The sequence below is a fragment of the Camelus ferus genome, chromosome 18, assembly GCF_009834535.1.
Source record: "Camelus ferus isolate YT-003-E chromosome 18, BCGSAC_Cfer_1.0, whole genome shotgun sequence".
Classification (NCBI taxonomy): Eukaryota; Metazoa; Chordata; class Mammalia; order Artiodactyla; family Camelidae; genus Camelus; species Camelus ferus.
In genome coordinates this window covers 12890544-12917064 of record NC_045713.1, presented here as the reverse complement: position 1 = coordinate 12917064, position 26521 = coordinate 12890544, and the positions used below count along the sequence as shown (strand labels likewise).

Genomic DNA, 26521 nt, shown 5'->3' with positions numbered 1-26521 from the left:
GTGGTGTATCTTTTTTTTTTTCTCATGTGAGTTACAAGTTTCCTGGTTCTTTTGGGCTGAGTAATTTTGGATTAATATCCTGGATACTTTGTTATGTTATGAGATTGCATCTTGTTTAAATTCTATGGAGAATGTTGATGTACAGTTGACCCTTGAACAACATGGGTTTGAATTAACGCAGGTCCACTTATATGTGGATTTTTTTCAATAAATACACCCTGCAGTGCTATACAAACCACAGTTGGTTGAATCTGGGAATGTGGAATTGTGGGTACGGAGGACTGACTGTAAAGTTATACTTGGGTTTTGGACCGCAGGTGGGGTGGGGATCAGAGTCCCTATCTCCTGCATTGTTCAGGGGTCAGCTGTATTTGTTCTACCATACATTGACCTAGTTAGATTTGCAGCATGTGTTCTAAGCAGCCATCCGTGGGTTGTCATTTCAATGTCAGCTCTGTTTTCAAAACGTTTGCAGTGCTGTCTGTATCTTACCTGTGTGCCACCAGCAGCCACCCAGAGCTTGATTGGTGGTTTAATCCATAGTTCATATGGACTGGATGTTTATATTTGAAAGTTACCCACAATAGTCCAGAACTAAGGCTTGAGATTTTCTTGGCTACTGAGCTGATAAAAAGCTGGGCTGCTGTCTGAATACCCACGCTGCAGCGTGCTGCCTTTCCGGAGCTCGCCCAGACTGAGAGAGAGTTCACCAGGGCCCCATCCTTGAAGGTTAACAGATACTAGCACTCATCCCCCAAGCCCTAAAAGGACACCACTCAGCAAATCACTCCTGGGTTCTCTCTAGGCTCAACTACTGACTTGGATCTAGCCTGGTAGCCCTCACTACCTTGTTAGCTACTTGGTGCTTTTAGGAAGATGCTTTTGATATTTCCTTCAGTTTTTATTGACTTACCTCATCTGCCATTACCAGGGGCTAGAAATAATGATTGTTTTAAATATTTTCCATTTTGTGAATCAGTGATTGCTATGGGTTTCATTGTGTCCCTGCCTCCAAAATTCATATGTAAAACCCTAACCCCCAATACTTCAGAACGTGATCCATTTGGAAACATGGTCATTGCAAATGTAATCAGTTAAGATGAGGTCATACTGGGCTATAGTGGGCCCCTAATCTGGTATAATTGATATCCTTATCAAAGGGGGAAATTTGGACAGAGACGTGCACAAAAGGGGAATGTCATGTGAACACAAAGGTAGAGATGTGTTGATGGATCGATCAGCCTAGAAACAGTACAGGTGGCCAGCAAACCGCCATAAGCTAGAAGAGAGTCATGGAACAGATCCTCCTTCACAGCCTTCAGAAGGAACCAACCCTGTTGATTCCTTGATCTCAGACTTCTAGTCTCCAAGACTATGAGACGATACATTTTCTGAGTTGAAGCCACCTGGGACCTAATACTCTGTTACGGCAGCCCCAGCAAACTAATGAAGAAAACTAATTCATTTCTCTAAGAAACGTGTTCTTTTAGGTCCTGAAGTTTAACTTTAAGTACCTAGTAGGTCGGCACTTGATAAATGTTTATAGCTCTTTCTACTATAATGGAATATGTGTTCCTCAAAGACCTTGCATTCTGCAAATCATGCACTAAAAATAGTATCTTAGGAGAAAAATAAGTTTGTGGCTGGTCTCTAAGAATCTATGCAGCTTGGTAACTGCTAGCAAAAGCAATAATTGGTACCTCAGGAAATTACCTGGACCACCTGGGCAGACATCTCACTGTGGCTGGACGTTGCTAAAATGGGTACCAAAAATGTACAAAAACAGCAAAGTGGAAATTCTAGCAATGCTTGAATTGGTACATGGATGGTGGGTATTGAGACAATGCAAAGAGAAGTGAAGTTCTGAGCCAGTGGGGCTGTGGTTGGCAGGCGCCAGTGCCGCCACCACGTTGCGTGAGACCTGGCCTGGCTGTGGGTGTGCCTGTCGGGGGAGTGAGACTCGTGTACAAGCTCTCTTTTACAACTTGGTGAAAATACAGCTTCTTGCTAAGGGCAAGTTAGGTGAGGGCTTTTTCCTTTCTTGCCAGCGATTTCAGTAACCACATTCCCTCCACGTCTTTGCTTTGGAAACTCACAAATGAATCAGTGCAGCTTCCATGCCGTATGATGTCATTCCCACCTACCCATCAAACACGAGCTCATCTACGTTACAGAAACTCATAGCAGAACAAATGGTATTTTAATTGAATTGACTTCCCTTTTGACTCTTTCAGTTCACCTGTTTGTGGCCTGCGTGCCTGCTTTTGTTAAGTTTAAGTGACTTAAGAGATGTTGATTTAGTCAGAGCTGTAAGTATTTTAAGAAATTGTGGAGTTATTTAAAAATTAAATTAATAAATATTTTTTCCTAAACATGTTCAGTTTTATCTTTAATTAATAGGAAATATTCTCTTCATGATAGATAAAGCTATTCTTTTTTCCCATTGATTTCCTTTCTTATAAAAGGGATTATTTATGAATTTTTAGTTTGATCCTTTCTGTGTTTTTAGTATTTTTAGTTTGCTGTCCTGAAATATTTAAGGTTACTTTTAAGTAACAATATATTGGATTTTAATTTTGAGATATTACCTATACGACTTCAAACAACTCCTGTCTTTCGATTATTTTTAAATCTTGTGCAGAAATTTCAACTGAGCTATGAATGAAACTTACAATTCGACTTACGTTATTTTTGAAATTTCAAATTATTATAGCGTAGAAAGTCTTTATCAAAGCGTTACTATTTAGACTGAAAAGCTTTTATTTTAGCAAGTTATTTGTAATCAATTCATAAGTTCATAAGTGAAAAATTAGTTTATCTTTATTCAGCCTGGAGATATGCACTCAGCTTTTATTTTAAACTGAAGTACACATACAGAAGAATACACATGCAGGGTGATATACTTTGGAATAGACTGATTTTTCTAAATAAAGTGTCTTAAAGAACAACCCTCTATATGAGAAGAAAAGAAATCATAAACTATATTTAGCTTGGCATAAAATAATTTTTGCCTGAGAATTTTAGGCTTGAAACTGCAAACCTCCTCAGGATTTGGATGCCATTTCTGTAGGGTTCTCACAATTTGATAATAATTTGATGTCATTATAGGGTGGTGGCTGTTTTGCATTTTATTGAATTTTTGGCGGTAAATTCCAGGTATATTTTTATTTTCCAGGAAAAAACACGGTAAATGTTTGTGGTGACCATACTGGCCATATTCTCATCTAATTTCGACAGCTAGAGCTGAAACCAGAGTAGGAAAGTTGAGTGGCTTTGAAATGAGAGGAAAGGAAATTTGACAAATTATCAAGAATGCCAGACTGCAGGTAGCTTTCAATTTGATTAATCAATTTGTAATTGAATTTTGGAAATGTTTTCTGAATATAGGGATTTCGGAGATTACCAGAGCTGCTTACAATTTTGGAAGTTGAGAGGAGCAGAGAGTAACAGAATACATTTTTAGTGCAAAGGTTGCATTCTCTCCTGTCCTTTTGGAGCAATAAGATGATTGGAATGCCACATTTGCTACCTCTATTCTTCATTCTGCTCAAGTTCCTTCCTTTGCTGGTACTCACTCCAGCCCGCCATCAGTGTCTGATGGATGGCGTGGAATAAGCAATGGGGTGAACACTTCCGGTGTGAGTCTGTGTACAGTATCTGAGGTGTGGGTGATACCAGACCTGAGCGTCAGGAGAAAGTGGACTCTGTAGTTGATTCCTGTCATCCTGGGTAGCAGTGTTCTATAAAGTCCCTCAAACATTGAATTTGTGAAACCGAACCACAGCTCCTGAGGAATACAGGATCCTGTTCCCGTGAGCCTCTGGTCACATTTTCATCAAGTGATCAACACAAGTTTGTTTCATGTGTGCTTCTGTTGGAAGACATCTTATTTAATGTATATTGCTGATTGACTCACGTTTAACTCATGGCCAACCGTGCTGTACGTCATCCTGGGTGAAGCTCATTTAACACACGTCGTGTTTTCTATAAGGCACATCACAGCCTTCTTGAGGTTAGGAACATGAGATGGCACTTCAGCACTGTACATGGGGCTATTTTACATAGCGAAATCACCAACAAAAAGCACAAAAATGTGAAAAAGGTGGGGCTACATAGACCGCAAAAAGGACACTTGTGTGTAGTTTGATGGTTGAAACGAAGGCAAAATATCGCCTGTTCCACCACAGCTGGGAATGTATACACTGGGTAACTCACGTTCCTGGTCATGTCACTATGCGTGTGTCTGCAGATGCCAAGGAGAGTGCCACAAGTACTGATCTGGGGGTTACAAATACACTTTAACCAGCAGGCAAATTCTTAAATACAAAATTCACGAATAATGAGGATCAGCTGTGCTTGAAAGAGTAGGATTGGAGTCCTGACCCACCCGCACCCCCGTCCAAGCTTAACAGACACGTTATCTTAAGCAAGTTACTTAACCTCTCTGTGTCTGTTTCCATATTTGTAAAACGGGAATAAATATTACCTACTCAGAAGTGTGTGAATAAATGAGTAAAGTTGTTACCACATTGCGAGACGTGGAGTAAGTCCTTTGTAAGTGTTAGTCATGTCAGTAGTAATTATTAAGATAAGTTAATGATAATAATAGCAGTGGTCTTTACTGAGTACCTAGTGTTTGCTCACACGAACCCTGAAAAGTAGGAAGTGTCTGTCTCTATGGTGCATGTGAGGAACTTAAGGCCAGAGAGGCTGAGAGTTTGCTCTGTTACCCATCTGGTAAATAACCGAGCTGAAATTTGAGCCCAGGACTTGATAATTTCAAAACTCATATATGTCTTTTGGCCTGGTGTAGTGATGAAGGATTATATATGGCATCAGGTCCCAAATGAATTATTTGGGACCTGTGTATTCAGGTGAGGGCAGAAGGTAACGTTAGGCAAACAGGAATGCATTTGAGGCAGGAAGGTTTTACCAGCTGCCCAGAGGTAGAGAAATTAGGGCGGAGGTAGAGCCCAGAGTGATCCAAGTGACAAGTCTTAGGATGCAAAGACGTAGATGTATGAGAGCTTAGATTGGGGAGCGGCAGAAAGAGCAGAGACTTTAGCTAGGGTTCAGCTGGAATGAGGGCGTGGACAAGGGACGTTCTGTATTTGAGGGGGTGATGAATATGAGCCCCTTCAGTATTGGAGTCTTCTGTTAGTCATCTTCCTAGCTGTCCAAAACTGGCCTTGCAAGGAGCAGCGCTTACATTTGCCTTCCCGTATGCGTTTCTGACCTCCTCCTGTCTCTAGGAAAGTTAGCGTTTTGTGAAAGCTCTCTGTTTCTCAAGTTCTCCAAATGACTGGCTTAAGGGTGTCATTTTCCCTCAAAGTCTTATTCCTGAGAGGGGCCCTTTCTTGGGGTAATTTTGGAGAAGGCCTTCTAAAACTCCACCCAGTCAGTGTTTGCAGGTAGGGTGAACCGGGGGCCATGCCCGTTCTCCTAGAGCACTGACTGGCCCGCTGGTCAGTCAAGGTCCCCCGGAGATGCTTCCCGCTGCTGCCCCAGGCCGAGCAGTGATTCCTGCGAGCCCAGACTGAGCAGAGCGCTGTGAGTGCCCGCGCTCCCGGAGAGGCACGTGACGTGTTCTGTCATTTCTGCTTGCCATCTGCAAAAATTTTCCCGTAGACTACAACACAGCAATTTGAGAAGGATGCTTCCTGGTGGTGGTGTGGAACGATTATTTCTTACATCTGGTGCAAGTTTTGTGGGGCTGCGTTGCATGAAGTTCACGAATTTTGTTTCTATTTAACATCCATTTAAATAAATGAAGTGGTAGTCAAAGCCAGGGTAATATTTGGGGGATATGTTTTCCTTACTTCCTGAATCCCCAAGAAGTTTGTCCACTGAGGTTATCACGTCCATACCGTCAGTTCCACGAGGCATTTGGAGCAGGGCTGGCAGCCTTGTGAAAGGCCCAGACGGTAAATAGTTTATGCTTTGTGGGCCATATGGTCTCTGTCACAACTGTTCAGTTCTGTCACTGTAGCCCTAGACACTGAGTAAACAGATGGGCGTGGCTGTGTTCCAATAAAACTTTATTTACAAAAGCAGGCAGTAGGCCTGTTTACAGAATTTTTGGCCCCCAGACTGTAGCTTGCCAATCCCTGGTCTTGAGCATAGCTGTTGCTTGAAGACCTTCATGATGTCTTTGAGGGTTAAACCCTAGCAGAATTTTGTGTGTGCAAGATTTTAAAGTTTGCAATGTAACCTTGGGCAGTGAAAATAATGTTACATAAGTCACTTACCTTTTATGAACTTGAAGAAAAAGATTCTAATACAAGGTACTAAGTTCACTGAACATTTTTTGGTTGGTCGTGAACTTAACTACCAGGAACTCTTAACAGCTTGCTAACATCATACTAGTTTTTCTTCTATTACAAATGGTTCATTTAATGATACATTTGGGGCTATTTAATGTCTTAGGACAGAAGGCAGAGATTGCTAATTTATTTCCCCCTAAAATGTAATGCATTGCCTCTCCCTTCTTCCTCTTTCCGTCTTTCCCTCTCGCCATCTCTCCCCTGTGTGTTGGGTTAGAGAAGTTGACTGCAAGGGGGCGTGGATTTATGTGGGAGGAAGAGACATGGGGTCCTGACAGCAAAATGTCACCACTTCCGCCCCCGAGGGAGCTTCAGGCTGCAGGGGAAAAAGGGGCAGGTCTATAGCTCTCAGCCCAGGAGAACTTTTTTGCCCGCCACGGTTGTGTAATCATGATCGGCTAGTAGAAAATCCATTTCTGAAGAGCTTTGTCTTTGTGCCCCCTTCTCAGACCACTTGAGATTACACCCAGAATCCCGGCCACCTGGGCTGGACCACAGAGGAGCCATGGTGTTTGTGTGCATTTTCTGCTGAGAAAAATAATGCATGTTCAAGACACATTAACAGTTACCCACCTGCTTCTCACCATCCCTTTCCACTGACTTGTACTAATTCCCATCCATGAAAATGCACTTTTTTGTAGTTGCCAGGCTTCATAAATTCATGGATTTTTTTTCAGAATGTAATTCCTTTTTTTTTTTTTTTGGACATGCTTTCATGTGAAGGCCCCCTATCCTTTAAGCATTTGTGATAACGTACTTATACAAAGAATGAGCCCCTTTCTACTGCATGCACACTTTCTAGTTGAGGATTTGAGTTGAGTGATCAGAGAGTCACAGTGTGATCAAAAGATCCATGCAGGTGGGTTTGCAGAAAAGTTAACCCCAGATCTTATCACAGGTGAATAGCAGACTGAAAACTTGGACTCCCGACGGTGTCTGTGCAAACTTTGAGTTAAGTGGTCACTGCTTGTTTACTTTCCAACATTATTTTGATGAATAGCATAACATTTTGAAAGATTTTTGGAGACAAAAACTAATCAGTTGTACTTTAAAGATTTAATTTGTATGTGTGTCTAGATCCTCCCAGCAAAGTGGAAGCAGTTGACACATAGATCCTGGCACATGCCTCCTTTCCCCTGCCCCTCTGATTTCTGACAGTATTTCCTCTCCATAAATCCAAAACTTATCCATCCTTTGAACCCAACTTGTCTCACTTCCACAAAAACAAACCAAAACACCCAGCTCTCTAAGCATTCCCACAATAATATTGTGTTCCTCTGAATTCTGCTAATCTGTACAGCTTATTTTGAAATTTGATTCCATGTGGCAGTGTTTATTGAGCAAGATGTTAATCTTCCACTTACTTCTGTCATGGATCATACTTTCACTTTAAAATCTGTTTGGAGAGTTATATAAGTAACGAATGAAAAAATGCCAGTAACTCTACAGGGCAATAAAGGATAGGAGACAGATGACAGAAGATGGAAGACTTGAACTTGGCCTGGAAGCAGAGATCTGGATGGGGAGGAGGAGGGCTGGGTGGTGGAAGGGACCCCAGCAAAGGAAAGCATTAAAAAGTGCACAAGAGAGATGTGGGCGACAGTGAGCCCAGCAGTCTGACCGGAGGCGGAGGGCTTTACGGGGGGTAGTGGGTGATGAGGCCGGAAGGTGAGGGGGGCCAGCTTATGGAAAGCCCTAAGTGCTAGTTGCTAGGAGTTTCTCCTTTCTTTCTCTCTCCCTCACTCCTTCTTTTTTGGAGGGGTGGGGGTGAGCAGGGAGGAATTTATATTTTATTTTGTAAGTGGTGCTGGACTCAGAGGTTTATGTGTGTGGGGTTATGTAACAAAGAGTGTTTTATTCACTTATCCAACAAATAATTATTTCATGATTAAAATGAATTCGAGAAAAGAGATGCCAGAGCCCATTGTAATAACCCAGACAGGAGACAAGAGTGGCCTGGAATTGAGCAACGGCAGCGGGACTGGGAAGAATAGATTTCAAAGATACTACAAAGGATGGATTGATGTGACTTGATGAGTAATTAGCAAGAGGGATCTGCTTTGCACTATTGTTTGTTTTTCTTGGTGACTTACAGTGTCTGTTGAGCCAAGCTGTAAACTCTCTTGGGACACACACTACATTTTAGCCTCCTTCTGTAGGTGGTGCCCATTGTCTTTTTATTCCTATTTAAAAAATTTATTGATACTTGTTATTTCATACAACACGGCATTTTAAATGATGTCCTGTATCTCCCTTGCAAGATAAAGCTGAGACTGAAGGGCTTGTCTTGTGAGAAACAAAACACCACTTCTATTAGTCTTCAAATCACTATTGCATTTAATTAAAAAAATTCTTTTTGGTTATTTTTTGTTTGGGGTTTTTTGGGGGAGTAATTAGGTTTGTTTGTGTATTTAATGGAGGTACTGGGGGTTGAACCCCAAACATTGTGCGTGCTAAGCACGTGCTGTACCACTGAGCTGTATACCTCCCTAATTTTTTAACTGAGATATCATTCTTGTACCATAAACTCTACCCTTTAAAGTGTACAGTTAAGTGTTTTTAGTGTTTCACAAAGTTGTATAACCAGTCACCATAGAATTTCAGGATATCTTCATCACCCCCAAGGAAACCCCACACACTTCGGCAGTCACTCCCTGTCCTCACCTCAGTCCCCAGCCTCGAATCTACTTCGTGTCTCTGTAGGTGCTCTAGTCTGTTCAGGCTGCTGTAACAGAACACCATAGACTCGGTGGCTTACACACAACAGAAATCTGTTTCTCGTAGTTCTGGAGGCTCGGAAGTGCACCGGCAGCTCTGGTGCCGGGTGAGGGTCCAGTTTCATTCTTTTGTATGTGGTTGCTTGGTTGTCCCAGCACCATTTGTTGAAAAGATGGCTGTCTTCTCATTGAACTGGCTTGGCACCGCTATTAAATGTTAATTTTTATAAGTTTGACAACACATTCATGAAATAAGGTGAGGCATCCACTGTTTTAACGTGCTAACTTTAAGTAAAAATGGTTATTGGCGTGGGTGTTGCTCAGCGGCAGAGCGTGTGCTTAGCACGCACTAGGTCCTAGGTTCAACCCCCAGTCCCTCCATTAAAATAAATAAATAAGCCTAATTATCTCCTCCAAAAATTTCTTAAAAAAATGATTGTTTATTGGGTTTGGATTTGACAGAGGTTGCTTCTGTTAGTGGTGACTATGGATTTGGGGAGTACTGGGACTTTTTAAAGCAACACCATGAGAACCGCTGATAGTAGTCATGAAATTTCTGGTCCTTTCTAAAGCCATAGGACTGTGGTCGGGAGATGTCATGGCACGGGTCTCTCTGCGTTTATGGATTGGCTTGGCGATACCTCTCATTTCTTCTGATAACTTTATGGATCGCTTCAATGAGGATAACTTCAAATAATTTGGGTTTGGGAGTTTTCACCAGTCTAGTAAGAGTTTGGGACTCTTAGGGTGCTAGTAGTGTCTGATCCTGGCTTCATGTAAACTGCAGGTGGTTGGCACCATGATGACTAGGTTTGCCATGGTTTGCATGCTTAGGAACTGGGCACTTTTATACATCACAGTAGACACAAATTCAAGAAATGGCATAACCTGGACTAGCCTGAAACCCAGGTGGCGTGCTTTATGGGGCAAGGTTGGGCTTAGAGAGGCTTAGGAGCTGGTGTGCAATACATGAGCCTCGTTCTCCTCCACAGCTCCCAGTGCACTGTGAGTTATCCGTCTGGCTTAACTGATGGCTGCCACTAAATGGAAAGGCTACCCATCGTCTTCTATGTGGATGGTTAGAATTTTCATTAAAGTTACTTTAAACATTAGGTGATAATGATTTCCCAAGGAAAGCAGTATGGCTACTGAAAATAATTTTGGATATATATAAGTCCAATTTTGTAAGACATAAAAATATGGAAAATAAAAGAATAATGCAAGGGTCACAGGCAGGGAGAAAATATTTGCAAAGGATATGCTGATTGATAAAGGACTGTTAATTCAAAATCATAAGAACTTTTTTTCCTTTTTGTTGTTGAGGTATACTTGATTTACAATATTAGTTTCAGGTGTACATAAGAATGCTTAAAACCTAACAATAAGAAAACAAATGACTCACCCATTTAAGAAATGGGCAGAAGACCTGAACAGACATCCCAGCAAAGAAGATACACAGATGGGAAACAAGCCTATGAAAAGATGCTCCACGTCACATGTCACCAGGGCAGCATAAATTCAAACAACCATGAGATGTCCCTACACGCCTGTGAGAACGGCCAAAATCCGAAACAACGGACAGCATCAGATGCTGGCCAGGATGTGGAGGAACAGGAATGCTCATTCACTGCCCGTGGGAATGCAAAGTGGTACGACTGCCCTGGAATACAGTTTGGCAGTTTTTTGCAACACTAAACATCCTCTTACCACATGATCCAGGAACTGCACTCCTTAGTATTTAACCAAAGGAGTTGAAAATTTATGTCCACAACAAAAACCTACACATGAGTGTGATGAAATACAATTATTTTTAAGGCAGGACAAGAAAATTATTAAACATAAAATTCCCTCTGTGTCTGTTTGAGCCCCTATGCCCTCCCCTTGAGTGTGCATCTGCATTACACATTAACTAGATCCCCTTAGAAGACACAGGAATGCCTCCTGGCCAAAACAAAAAGCAATTTTCTCCTGGCGCCAGCAAGGTAACTCTTTAGGAGATAACATTTCATTCTCAATCCTGTAAGGGGTCACAGGAACCCACCGCTGGCCTTGTGGGGCTATGTAAACTGTCAGTATGTTACTTTGATGTATCACCCTTTGTCTCCAAAACTTACATAACTGTGCCTGGACCTCTAACAGGTGAAACTGACCTTAGAGCTTTCTGAAAGACTGTCTCTCAGGTTATAATCCTCAGGTTGGCTTGAATAAAATTTTCTATTTCTTTCTTAGATTGACTGTTGATTAATTTTTTCATTGACAAATGTTTATAGTAGTTTTATTCATAATTCAACAACTTGAAAGCAACTGTGGTACATCCAGACAATGGAATTATTATTCAGTACTAAAAAGAAATGCACTATCAAGTCATGAAAAGATGTGGAGGGACCTTAAATGCATGTTACTAAGTGAAAGAAATCAATCTGAAAAGGGTACAGACTGTATGATTCCAACATACGATATTCTGAAATAGGCAAAACTACAGAGATCATAAAAAGGATCAGTGGTTGCCAGGCATTAGGGGGAGGAAAGGATGAATAAGTCAAACAGTTTTGGGGGTGGTGACACTATTCTGTATGACACTGTAATGGTGGATATGTCAAACCCCAAAGGATGTACAACACTGACAGTGAACCCTAGGGTAAACTGTGGGCTTTGGGTGATAGTGATGTGTCAGTGTAGGTTCATCAGCTGTAACAAATATGGCGCTCTGGTGAGGGATGTTGATAGTTGGGAAGGCTGTGCATGTGGGTCAAGAAGTATACGGGAAATCTATATTTCCCACTCAATTTTGCTGTGAACCTAAAACTCTTACTGAGTCCAAACTCGCCACACGACAGGCCAGTGAATCGGGAGATGAGGTGTTGGGGCAAGGAATAACAACTTTATTCAGAAAGCCAAGCAGACCAAGAAGATGGGGGACTAATGTCCTGGAGAACCATCTTCCCCAAGTCAGAATTCAGGCTCCTTTTATACTAAAAAGGGGAGAGGGTATACTTGGTTGTTGCAAACTTCTTGGTGTCAGAATCCTTTGTTCTCAGAATCCTTTTGTTCTTGCAGCTGTCCACATGAGTCAGATCATGGTGTCCCCGTAAACCTCCAACAAAACAAACGTCATTTTCTACTCTGCAACTTGTTATCTTTATATGAATGGAAAAGTGTTAATATCCTTAAAGGCCAGAGCCTTGAGATAGGCTATGCTGTGTATTTCAGGCTCTAGGCAACATTCCTTTACAAAAGGTGCAGAACCAGCAAGACTCAGCCTAGGAAACAGAGCACAGGGCTAAAGCCAAAGGAACAGCTCTAATACGGAGTCAGATTTGTTCTTTTGTATTACAAAACTGCTCTAAAAAATAAAGTCTACTTCAAAAATACAATGCAAGGTAGTACAGATATGTGTCAAAGGCAAGAAGTCCTTTAGAAGTTCAGAGAAAGGAGAAATCACTGTTGGCCTAACAGGGAAGAGATAAGATTTGAGCTATAACCTGAAGAAGGAATGGACTTTCAATGAGTGATCACTGGTTCAATGTGTGCAGCCCCGGGCAAGTCACTTCTCTGAAAAGTCCCTGAGCTTTTTCAGAGGGTTTGTGGAAGGATTACAGGAGGTAATAGAGGTGAAGGGCTTGGGACAGAGTCAAGCAGAGAATCAGAAGCAGAACTCTCCAGCAGATTGAGCAGCTTCTCTGGGCCGTGCACTGTTGTTGAATCCACATTATAGCTTAAAGCAAAACACTGCTTAGGTGTCACAGAAGGAGGACAACATGCAACAGGAAGAAAGACCCAGAAGGTAAAAATTGCTATGCTGTGGTCTGGGAAGAGTTAAATAAAGCATGCTTGGGTGGACAGTTGGGAAAGTAGATCAAGAGAAATTGCATTTTGTGGGGTTTTTCCTGTTTTGTATTTCTTTTGTATTTTGTGTTCTGAACTCTAAAGAGAGCAGTTTGTAGGCAGTGGAGATCCTTGAGATACTATCAAACAGGGTTTGGACAATGTTTGAAGAGTAGTTTGGGTTTGAGTCAACATAGGAAGCAGGGATTTTAGTTGAGACTATTCCAATAATTTTGAAGTCATTGTAGCAATCTTTAGTTGGTTTGTTTAATGGGCAGGTTATTTGTCAGTTTAAAATGTACTTGATCAACATTATGGAAGTCGACAGCAGTTTTGTTTTTCTTCCTACCCCTGGTTTAATATTAGGGCAATCAGATCAAACTTTGTATCAGACTAATTTAACAGGAGTTACTATTTCCACATCAGTGTCTTAAACAGTGTCTTTTGGGCAATGGCTTGGGGAAGTGGACCCTCTTTCTTATTGAGATAAATGAAAAAGTACAAAATGCAAAGAGTTTGTTTCATCTACTAAATAGGGTTCATTCTCTGTCTTTCTAGTAACATCTTTATGGAGATGGAATCCGTGTTATCATAAAATCCACCCATTTAAGTGTATCATTCAGTGCTTTTTAGCATATTCAGAATTGTGTAACTGTCACCACAATCAATTGTGGAACATTTTTATCACCCCGAAAAGAAACCCCTTAGCTGTCACCCCCAAACCCCTTCATTCACCCATGTATAGGCTGCCCTTTGCAACTGCTAATCTGCTGAAAAAGAAATTAAAAAACAATTCCTTTTTAAAATGGCATCGAAAATAGTAAAATATTTAGTAATAAATTCAACCAAAGAAAGGCAAGACTTGTACACTGAAAGCTACAAAACATTGTTGAAAGAAATTGAAGACCCAAATAAATGGAAAGACATCTGTGTTCATGAATAGAAAGACTTAATATTGTTAAGTCCCCAGATTCATCTACAGATGCAGCATAGTACCTGTAGAAATCCCAGGTGAAAAATTTACAGAATTTGATCTTAAAATTCATATGGAAGTGCCAGGGATCTAGAATAACCAAGACAGTCTTGAAAAAACAAGAACAAAATTAGAAACTCACACTTCCCTATTTCAAAACTTACACCACCAAGCTCTGCTAATCACTACAGTATTCCTGACAATAGGGTTGGATGTATACAGATCAATGGAATAGAACTGAGAGTCCAGAACAAACCCTCACATTGACATTCAGTTGATTTTCAACAGTGATGTCAAGACAGACAAGGGAAACAAAGGTCTTTTCAACAAATGATCCTGGGACAGATAAAAATAATTGATATCAAGGATGCAGAGAAATTGGAACCTTTATAATTGCTGGTGCAAATGTAAAATGGGGCAGCCACTTTGGAAAAACAGTTTGGCAGTTCCTCAAAATGGTAAACATGGAGTTACCATTCTGCTCCTAGGTGTATACCTAAGAGAATTGAAAACCTATATCTGCACAAAACCTTGTTACATGAATGTTCATTCATCATTCACAGTAGCCCAAATGTGGTAACAGCTGAAACATCATTATCTGATGAATGGATATATCCTATTTCATTTATCCACATAAGTGAGTATTATTTGGCAACAAAAAAGAAATGAAGTACTGATACTTGCTACAACATGAATGAACCTTGAAATCATGCTAAATGAAAGAAACCAGCTATCGAAAGTCACATGTGGTAAGACAACATATGTGCAATGTCCAGGATGGACAGATACATGGAAACAGAAAGCAGGTTAGTGGTCGCCAGAGACTGGGGAACCAGGGAGTGAGGAGTGACCGCTAATGGGTACAGGGCTTCTCTGGGGGAGTAGACAAATATTGTGAAATTAAATGGCGGTTTAACTCGGAATATACTAAAAACCACTGAATTGTATTCACACTTTAAAAGTACGAGTTTTATGATTCATGAATTGTATCTTAGCAAGTTATTATATTTTAAAATGTATGCTTAACGAGATACCACTACTTTACAAGTATTTTTTTCCTTCTCTAGTTAGAAACAGGATCTAGTGAAGTTCCCTTTTTATTTTTGTTTTTAAGTCACATTTGTTGGCTTTTAAAAAATACATGTATCTCTAGAATATTCTGACTCCCTTATGCTGTACATCAACTTGTCACCATAATTATACCTTTTGGAAACACGCTGTATCCAGTACGTGCAGTATTGAGCTTGGATTCTAGTCAGAAAGACTCAAGGAAGGAGGAACCTCTTGTGGGCCCTGCGGACTTGGGCGAGTAATTTAACCTCAGCTTCCTTATCTGTTGTGAGCACTAAATAAGATATAATCTGTAAGGTGCTATTAATAGTGTTTGGCACAGAATAAGCTCAGTAAATATTAGCAATTGTGAGCTTTACAGTTAATCATTATTAAATCTACCTCTCTGTGTGTCTGTTTATATTGGGGACATTGTTTCCTACAAAATCAAACCTAGAAACTTTTTTTGAAAAACAGATCTTTTCATGTTTATTTTTCCCCTGGTTTAAAAAGGAAATAAACAAAAAAAATGCACCAATAAAAAGTTGAGATAGTCTTCCGTCTGTTTAGCAGGGTGGTCTCAGGAGCTCTTCCAAGCCAACGTTCTGCGGGTACTGAGATTCTTCTCCTGATGTTGTTTTAAATTTCTTCCCTTTTCCCCTCAACTTTCCTCTCCCTTTCAAAGTTTTCCTTCTTCGCATTCGTCTGCCCACTTGTTTCTTTGTCTTTTTCTCTTGGACCTATGAGATTTATTCGAATTTAAGAAACAATATATAATGCACTTTCCTTATGGAAGAGCAGAAGTGTTAGGCGGCAGTCCTCCTTGCCCGCCGGTTCCAGCCCTGCTGTTCTCCCGTACCGTCCCTGTACCCTCCCCCGCCTCCCGCCCTCCCATCCCCCAGGTAACCATTATTTAATTCTTGCCCACGTTCACTGTGCATCAGTGGGGTTGTTTTCCACACGGTCATTGAGATTCAAGGCTGATTCAAGAATTCAAGTTCTCCCGTTCCACCATCTCATGGGTTGCCTTCAGGCTTCATGGAGGCATGGCGATCTCTTACCTGTTATTCTGTACTTTGACCCAGAAGTGGCACACACACTTCTGCTAGAAGTATGACAGTCACATGGTCGCAGCCAACTCAAGGGAGCTGCAAAGTGTAGTCTAACATTTGCCTTGAAGGAGAGGAGGGCTACATACTGGGAACACAGTGGGTATCTTACCAGAGCCTATAATTTTTTTTTCTTTTCTTGTAGTTTCTGGTTTTGATGTGAGCTTCATAAACTCAGTTGGAGTGGCTTCCCCACCCACCCCCCGTTTTTAATATAAATATAGTGGGAACAGTTTTTATAAGGTGGTAATTATCTGTACCTTGAAATCTTGATAGAATTCTCCAGTAAAACTATCTGGGCTTGATGCCTTGGGTTTTTTTCTTAATTATTATTATTTTTTTTATTGAAGTATAGTCAGTTACAATGTGTCAATTTCTGGTGTACAGCACAATGTCCCAGTCATGCATATGTATACATATATTGTTTTCATAATCTTTTTCATTAAAGGTTATTATAAGATACTGAATACAGTTCCCTGTGCCATACAGAAGAAATCTGTTTTTTATCTATTTTTATATGTAGTGGTTAATATTTTCAAATTTCCCAAATTTATCCCTTCCCACCCCATTTCCTCTGGTAACAATAAGATTGTTTACTATGTCTACGAGCCTGTTTCTGTTTTGTAGATGAGTGCATTAGTATCCTCTTTTTTCTTTTTTTTTTTAGATTCCACATATGAGTGGTATCATATGGTATTTTTCTTTCTCTTTCTCGCTTACTTCACTTAGAATGACGATCTCTAAGTCCATCCCTCTTGCTGCAAATGGCATTTTATTATTTTTATCACTGACTAGTTTTCCACTGTATATGTACACACCGTATCTTCTTTATTCATTCATCTGTTGATGGACATTTAGGCTGTTTCCGTGTCTTGGCTGTTGTAAATATTGCTGCTATAAACATTGGGGTGCATGTATCTTTTTGAGTTAGAGTTTCCTCCAGATATATGCCCAGGAGTGGGATTGCTGGATCATATGGTAAGTCTACTTTTGGTTTTTTGAGGAAGTGCCATACTGTTTTCCACAGTGGCTGCACCAAACTGCATTCCCACCAGCAGTGTAGGAGGGTTCCCTTTTCTCCACAGCCTCTCCAGCATTAGTCATTTGTGGGCTTTTTAATGATGCCATTCTAACTGGTGTGAGGTGATACCCCATTGTAGTTTTGATTTACATTTCTCTGATAATTAGTGATATTGGGCATTTTTTCATGTGCCTTTTGGCCATTTGTATGTCTTCCTTGGAGAACTGCTTGTTTAGGTCCTCTGCCCATTTTTGGACTGGGTTGTTTGTTTTTTGTTATTAAGTTGTATGAGCTTGATGCCTTGTTTTTGTGGATAGATTTTCAATGACTGTTTCAATTTCTGTGGTTGTTGGTCAGGGTTTTACTATTTGGGGGGACCATTTTTGACACTATATGTTTCTAGGAAAAAATGTTCACTTTAGCCATTGTTTTAAAGTTGTGCCTGTGGTGCACCCTGAGGATTTGTAAAAAAATTATTCTCGTGCTTTTTGTCTTCATGTCTTCATTATTTGTGCCTTTTTTTTTTTTTAAGCTTACTTACACAGACTTGTTCATTATAAAAAATCTTTTAAAAGATTAGTTCTTAATTTTATTGGCAACTCTCCTGCTTTTTTTTTTCCTGCTTTTTTTCCATTAACGTGTGCCGTTATCTTTATTAATTCCTTCTTTCTGCTTTCCTTGGATTTATTTTATTTATTTATCCTTCTTGAGTTGGAAGCTTAGTTCATACATTTTCCATCTTTCTGAGTTTTTAACTGGTAGCGTTAAGCCTATGCATTTTAATATATCATTTTTTTGGTTTGCATTTGATTCTAAATAGTTTCTCATTTCCACTTGGACTTTCTCTTTAATCCAAAAAGTTATTTTAAAACGTGTTTTAAAATTTCCAGATGTGTGGATTTATTTAGGATATATATTTGCTGCAGAGTTTATTACATTTAGTGAATGAATGTAGATTGTTGATCAACTTGGAAAATTGGTCTCGCAGCTTAGTACATAGTCAGCTTTTCTCAATTCCATGCATATTTGAAAAGAATGTGTGTTCTCTGTTTTAGGAGGCAAACAGTTTTACTGAGTTTATTTTCTCTTGCATGATGTGACTTCCTATAAGCATTTGGTGATTCTTTGATAACAAAGAATCATTTTGGCAGCTGGGATTTCCTGTATCTTGGTCAAGGTGTAAGAGGATGTAGGGGGCAGGTGGAGATGTGCTGCAGGCGGGGCTGGCTCTCTGGGCAGTGAAGGCACTCTATATCTGGTCACCCGTTCCCTGCCCTTAGCATTGCCCTATGTCCCAGAGCCAACTTCTATACTCAGGGCAGAGCCTGGCCTGGGGTCGCTGGCCCTACTGGACAGTGGGCACACCTGTATGACAAGGAGCCAGATGGTACCTGCTCTGGTAGCTTACGGTGCCCCAGCTCCCCACTCCCCTGACTTCTCCTGACCCCCACACCTGGAATGCCCTGAGTGTTGGTCCCACCTTCTGCAGTCACAGTCGCCTGCCTGTGGCTGTGTCATTTGTCTACAGCTAAGGGTTCCCTCTCCTTATTCTGGATATTTCTGTAACTTGGGAGCAGAGCTCTGTGTATAGAGGTCTTAAATATCTATTTTTCCATTCCTTTTGGTTTTGTGAGGAAGGACGGACAGCAGCCTGTGTTCAGTCTGTTAGTCTGGAAACCCGATAACTGGGCAGTCTCACGCAGGTTGAAAGTATGACCCATCAAGTGGTGCTGCCTTTTCTTTCTTTCTTTCTTTTTTTGTAATAAAGAAATGAAGCAGGGAGGAGAGTAGCTCAGTGGTAGAGCACGTGCTTAGCACGCATGAGGTCCTGGGCTCAATCCTCAGTACCTCCTAAATTAAAAAGAAAAAAAAAAAAGAAATGAAAAGATTTCCAACAGCAAAACAGTGAGCAGAGTAATAGAATGAATACTTTCATGGCTCTGTGAAAATGGTTTTGTTTGTGAAAGAATTTTTGAAAAACTTATCCAAAGGACAGTCTTCAAAGCTTATTATATCTTTATGCTCTTACTGATTTAGTGATGTTCCTTTTTCATTTGTTCATATCTCCTCTAACATTGATGTTCCAACCTGGAAAAGTACCATTTCCGCTCCTTGAGTTGCCTGATGGTAGAAATCATCAGTGGTGCATTCGTGATTCGAACAGAGAATGGAAAGTGGGGTGGGATCGGTGACCGTGCTGAGAAGGTGGGGATCGGTGACCGTGCTGAGATGTGGATCAAGAATCCTCCTGCTGTGAGTCTTTGTTACAAAGTCACTAATCTTTTTTTAAGTTAGAAAGTAAGATTTTATTTTTTGTTATCAATGTTATTCATGGAGTCATTCTTTGCAGAAAATTTGAAGATTACAGCTAAGCAAAAAGAAAAAAACAAATTATACAATAGGAGTTCATATCATTCCAGACTTTTAAATACATATTATCTACACACACACTATTTTACCAGAAAAGGAGTCATACTCTACATACTGCTTGTTCTATAACCTATTTTTGTTTTAATTTTTTAAATTCATAGACTTTAGTTTTTAGAACAGTTTTAGATTTGTAGAATTATTGCGAAGTTAGTACAGAGTTTTCATATAACTCCCATGGTACATTTGTGGTAATTAATGAGCCAATATTAATACATTATGAGTAACTGACTACTGATTCAGATTTCCTTGGTTTTTAATCTAACGACTTTTTCAGTTCCAGGGTCCCATTCAGGATATGACATTGCACTTAGCTGTCATGTCTCTGGCTGCTGTTGACAGTTTCTTAGGCGGTCCTTGTTTTGATGACCTGGACGGTTCTGAGGAATATTGGTCAGGTATTTGTAGACTGTCCATCAACTGGAATTTATTTGATGTTTTCCTCGTGGTTAGTTAGACTGGGATTGTGCGTTTTGGGAGGAAGATCACAGAGTGAAGTGCCGTTCTCACTATGTCACATCAGAAGTACATACTGTTGACATGATGTATGACTGTCGGCTGATACTAACCTGACCCCCTGGCCGCAGTGGTGTTTGTCAGGTTTCTCCCCATTTCCGTTCTCCACCCTTTGGAAGCAGGTCACTGTGCCCAGCCCACCCTGAAGGATGGGGTTAAGCTCCCCTTCCTTACAGTGGAACGTGTACATAATTTAATTGGAGTTTTCAGCATGTTAGATCTGTCTCTTTCCCCCATTATTAATGTGCTCATTTGCTGATAGCAGTATGGACTCATAAATATTGACTTTATATTTGGAGTAATAATCCAAAATGCTTTATTTTCTTGCTCAAAATGTTCCAGTTTTGGCCATTTTGAGCTGTGTCCGTTGGCGCCCACTGATACCCCCAGCAATGTGGGGGGATTATTTTTTCTAAGCATTTCCTTACCCTCTGTCACTACAGGATATTCATCTTGTGTCACCTGTCCCAGTCCTGGAATCATCCAGTTCTCCATGGAGCCCTTTGTCCTTTTAATGGATAATGATGTTAAATTGGAACTTCTTTCCAATTAAATATAGCAGCTATCATCCCGTATCATTATACTCTTGAATAGTGTGACGACTTTTTTCACTCATTTATTCTAACTGAACAGCCCATTTTCCAGTCTGGAAAAGATGATCTGTTGTTTTTTTTTTTTTTCTCATTGAATTATCTTGGCACCTTTGATGAATATCAATTGATCTTATACCTATGGGTTTATATTTGGGCTTTCTATTCTGTTCCATTGATTTTTATGATTGATTTATAAATATTTAAGTGTATAGCTCACTGAATTCTCACAAACTGAACACGCATCTGTAATCACAGCCAGATCTAGAAGCAGAGCCTGGCTGGTTCCCCAGACACCTTCATGGTTCTAGTCATTGGTTTTCCTGCTAAAGGATAATCACACGTGACTCCAGTGGCGTGTGTTAGTCTGACTGTGTTGTGCTTTATATGGATGCCATCATACAATATAGTTTGTGTTTTTCATTGAATATCATGTGTGTGAGAGTCATTCATAATTTTGTGTGTAGCTGTAGTTTGTTGCTGTAGAATAAATATTCTATTTTGTGAATACAACTTTTTTTTCTTGAAGCATAGTTGGTTTACAATGTATTAATTTGTGGTGTGCAGCAGAGTGATTCAGTTATACAACACACACACACACACACACATGCACATATATATTCCTTTTCAGATTCTTTTTCATTCTAGGCTATTACAAGATATTGAATATAGTTCCTTGTGCTATATAGTAGGACCTTGTTGTTTATCTATTTTACACACAGTAGTTATTGTCTGCAAATCCCAATTTACCCGTTCACAAATTCTTTATTCGTTGTACTGTTGATGGGCATCCCAGTGGTTCTGTGTTTGGCTGTTACTAAGTGCTGCTGTAACCATTCTGCTACACATAAACATACATATACATGTGCATTTCTGTTAATTACGTACCTAAGAGTGGAATTGCTGGATCATGATTTTTAAAAAATTTATATGATCTTATGAATTCAATGTTGGCCACATAGGCTTAAAATTGTTAATGTTGTGACAAATTGTTTCCTTCTTAACACTCAGTTGTCTGAACGAGGGAGCATAATTCAGTGAGCTATGTGGATTTTATTCATGGATGGATCAAGTTCTTCATCACTAACTTTCCAAGGTCACCTTGAGCAAGTTGTTCAGTTTCCTGCCCTTCTATTTTTCTTGACTAAATTGAGCATAATAATTTTACCCTGACTTACGCTGTGATATGAATAATGATTAGCTATGTAATTATAGAAGATCTTATGATAAAACCATGCCAAATAAGACCTTTAAATACTTTAGAGTTATAGAAACTAGCACTATATAGTGATAAATAGGAAAGAAATAATAAGGGAGTTTGTTTGAAAAGAGTGTGTATTATATGTGGGGATATCTGCACGTATTACTTTGCTAAACTTTGTCCTCATCTTTTGGTTTTCTGTTGACCTTTTTCTTTTTTTTTAAATTGAAGTATATTTTAACAACGTTGTGTTAATTTCTGGTGTACAGCATAGTGATTCAGTTTTACATGTATATTCTTTCTCATCACAGATTATTATATGATATTAAATGTAGTTCTCTGTGCTATACATTAGGACCTTGTTGTTTATCTACTTTATATACAGTAGTGTGTGTCTCCTCATCCCAAACTCCTAATTTATCCCTCACCCCCTCTGTTGACCTTGCTTTGCATCAAGTTAATAAAGCTTCATTTTTTAGCTGATTAACGGAAAGAGAGAAAATACTGACAGAACTTTTTCTTGCTATTATTTATTAGTTATTACTTTTTCCCTTGCCTGTTTGTTTCAGGGCTGGACTATTAGGTTGTAGACTAGTTTGCTTAATTCTTGCTTTCTTCCTACGAAATCCCTCTTTTCCCCTTTACCCTCAGCAGTTATCACCTTGTGTAAAATGACTTTGTCAGAAGGGCACAGCTTCATTTCGTATTACCAGGTCTTCAGGTGTCAGATGGGAGCGGATGTTTGGGTCTATGTGAGGTTCCCCTCCCTGTTAACCCTGGATTATCTCCTGTTCATGGAGTTCATTCAGTTTCCTTCTAGGGTGACAATCAGATATAATTTATTTAGTGACAAGCTTTTGGGTGTTAAAATTCCCTTCCTTTCTGACAAAGGTGAATTTTATTTTACGTTGTTTATAACCTTAGGAAGGTAGTCCAAGCTTAAGAAGTCAATTAAAAAAAAAAAGACGATCTTAGTTTTCTTTCCTGAAAAGTCAAACCCTCAGGCATGGGGAGTACCCTAGGACAGGCATTGGGGTTTTCTTTTTGTCTTCTGTTTTTTGTTTTTGTTTTTTTGGTTCTTCGTGGAATTCTCAGAGCTTGGAACGGGGCTTAGCCTGTGGTCGGTCATCAGTAGATGTTTGTTAAATGGATGTGTGGACACACTTTTCAGAAGCAGCAGCTTTTACTGACTGTGACTTTTGTTGGTCAAGTTATATGAGCTTGTAAAGCCCCAGTTTTCTCATCAGGAAAATGAATATAATACCAGTAACGATCTCACCGAATTGTGGTGTTGAATAAACGCAGTCATGCACGTCACATAATTAGTGCAGTGCCTAATTTCCTTGTAAGCATCCGGTCCGTTTTAGCTGCTGTTATTAGGTATATTAAAGGGAATCAGATTGTATTTTTAAAGTTTCACAGAATAATGACAAAGTTTCCAAACCTTCCAAACTGCCTACTGTGATTCCATTGATAGGTTTCATCGACTGTTTTTGGCAGGTGTATTGGTCAGATGGTTGCCTGGGAGACAGCCTGCTTTCCAGGGTGGTTTTGGAAGCTCAAATTGCAAACTGCTCCTCAGTTCCTGGTTGTAAAATCATCATGAGCTTTTCAGGAGATGAGATCCTCGACATCAGGGCCAGCGTGTTGGAGTTAATAAACACTGTCATTGTGTATGGCATTTGAATAAGGACACTTGAAAAGAAAAAGAAACATATGTAGGGAGACAACATTGATAATTAACCAACCGATCAAAGAACTGATTACTTTTGAAATATTTAGATAAAACTTTCTCTGGTGAAAACCTAAACTTCCCTGTGTTCCTAGCAAGGGAATATGCTTCTACCTATAAACCCTGACTTTTTTTCCTTTTTTGCATTCTTTTTTGTTAAAGAATAGTCAGTTTACAATGTTGTGTCAGTTTCTGGTGTACAGCATAATGTTTCAGTCACACATATACATACATATTTGTTTTCATATTCTTTTTCATTACAGGTTAGTACAAGATATTGAATATGGTTCCCTGTGCTGTACAGTAGAAACTTGTTGTTTTTCTATTTTATTAAAAGCTCCCTGACTCTTGATGTCTTTGTTCCACTCTAACATGGTTGAAAAACATTCCATTTGGTTTATTTAAGCCAGAAACGTGATCTGGAGATAGAAATTATTCTAAGTGACAAGAGACGTTAAATGAAATACTTATCTTCCAAGACAAAGGGGCCTGACCTGTAATACGTGGGGAAAAAATCAAATGAAAGCTGACAGTAGGTTTGGAAATTGCTTCCTGTGAGGCCTATCTTCCTTCCTCACCCAGGAAGAAGTCATCCTCCTGTGGAGTCTATGGGGCAAATCCAGGATGTCCGGAAAAGCAACATCTTAAGATTAAAATTTAAAAATTAAATATGCCCCTCAGTTACAGATTTTCTCGGAATATAATGGCCTAATCAGTACTTGGAAATCATCCCTTAAGATATAAAAATAAAAATGACTTTGTTCATTAATGAGGGCTTTGTGCAAACAGCAAGTTCCAAATGCCCTCTAGACTTGATTACTTGTTTTGTTTTTTTTTTTTTTTTAATATGTACTGCATTTCTCCCTCATTGTCATCTAACCTCTGGTTTGGAACTGCAGGGGAACATTTTTTTACTTAGTGCCAACCAAATGTCACTAATGATACCTTAAGAAATAGCTTTAAAAGAAGAACAGCATAAACTGTTCTGAAGAGCAAGATCTGTCGGGTGGCTGTGTGTGTGTGTGTGTGTGTGTGTGTGTGTGTGTGTATACACGAGTGTGCACAGAGTTGCCAGGCCCCGGGCTCCTGGTAGAGTATGGGATGGCAGTCAGACACCACAGTGGAGGCTCTAGCAAAACTCTCATTCATTCATTCATTCAAGTACTTTCTCACTTATTTCAACAAACATTCTAAAAAAATTATTTATTTATTTAATTGAAGTACAGTCAATTACAATGTGTCAGTTTCTGGTGTACAGCACAATGTCCCAGTCATGCATATACATACATATATTTGTTTTCGTATTGTTTTTTCATTAAAGGTTATTACAAGATATTGAACATAATTCCCTGTGCTATACAGAGGAAACTTCTTTTTTAAAGTCTATTTTTATATATAGTGGCTAACATTTGTAAATCTCAAACTACCAAATTTATCCCTTCCCACCCCTTTCCCCTGTAACCATAAGATTCAACATTTAAGCCTTTAATTTATGGCAGGTCCTGGGCTCCATGCTAGGAATGTCATGTTTCAGAAGAATAGTTTCTTCCTTCTTGGTGCTTATGTTCTAGTCAGTAGTTACTTAAGGAAATAAAAAAGGGTATTACTTAATAAATCTAATATTTATTCAGCAAACATTTAAAAAGCTATCCTCTGTGCACGAGGCACCACACCAAGCTCTGGACACAGTAGTGAATACAAAAGACTGAGTGCTTGTTCCAGTGGACATTTCTGTGGGGCAGAGGCAGATGTGAACCAGCGTATAAATAATGGAGGATTGACTTTCCAACTCTGTTAACAGCTGTCAGGCTGCTGTGATAGTGGAACGTGGAAGAGGGTAGAAGTGGGGCTGGCTACTGAATCTTTCTGAATGTTAATAATTTCACCAATTAAAGTGGAAAAAAATGCACCTTCCCTTTCTGCCCACGTGCCTCATCCTGTAAGGTTAGGTAGAAAATAATGTATATAAAAGACCCAGGGAGACAGGCTTTGGAGTGAGCCCATCCCCTGGTCCTGGGAGTCGAGCTCTGCCTCATGGGGGAGACAGTTTCTGCCACAGCCGCCTGGCCTCACCCTCCACCCCTGCCCCAGGATTTGGGAGTATGAGCTGAATTGTCACACTTGAGTTCATAATTTTGTCATTTATTTTTTAATTGAATACACGTATAGAAGATGAAACTATTGTTGCGGAGAGATGTGTTACAGCTTGGCGTTACAGCTCAGTTGTGATAGCAACCTGGATCCCTGCAAGAGACCAAGCAGCACTTGAGGAGTTGGGGAACTCAGGTTTATTATGCAAGCAAGCCCAAAGGAATTAACACTGCAAGCTCTGGACCCTGTCTGTAGGGTTACACAGGCCTTTATACGCTGCCAGTTTTATACTTTGCAACATCATATGCAAATAAAGTATAACAGAAGTTGACCAACCAGGAACAAGCTTTGTAGAAATAGACCAATCAGGAGTGAGAGAAATAACCAATCAGGAGTGAGCTCCATGCAAATGAAGTACTACAAATGGACCTATCAGAAGTTAGGGAAGTGGCCTGGTCCGTGAGAGTAATAACCAATCAGGAGTGAGAGTAATAACCAATTGGGAGTGAAGGAAATAACCAATCAGAAGTGAGAGTAATAACCAATCAGGAGTGAAGGAAATAACCAATCAGAAGTGAGAGTAATAACCAATCAGGAGTGAAGGAAATAACCAATCAGAAGTGAGAGTAATAACCAATTAGGAATGAAGGAAATAACCAATCAGAAGTGAGCTCAGGGAACCAATAGAATTTTAGGGGTAAGTAAGCCATTTCAGAGGCAAAAAGTGAGAGAGAGCCTCTGGGCCAGGGAACCGGATGGTGCTGGCACGAGAGTAGTGGCCCTGCTTGGGGGTCCTGCCGGTCTTTTTATGGGGCTTCCCGCCTTACTATAACATGTTTGGAAAACCCACCAAAGGATTGTCAGCTTACTGGTGTCATCCCCACTTCCAAAACCAATAGGGACAGCTTGTGGTTGCTAAAGTGTGTTTTGTTAACATACACTATTT

General features: G+C 39.9%; 1 protein-coding gene and 1 long non-coding RNA gene across 5 annotated transcripts in view; both read left to right on the top strand.

The window, feature by feature from the left end:
• SMURF1 (SMAD specific E3 ubiquitin protein ligase 1) overlaps positions 1–26521 on the top strand; it is a 102329-nt gene that overhangs the window by 43017 nt on the left and 32791 nt on the right. The window lies entirely within an intron of this gene.
• LOC116657523 lies at positions 9–9375 on the top strand. The gene is made up of 3 exons (XR_004312646.1): positions 9–1510; positions 2288–2291; positions 9365–9375. It is a non-coding gene; the product is annotated as an uncharacterized LOC116657523 (long non-coding RNA).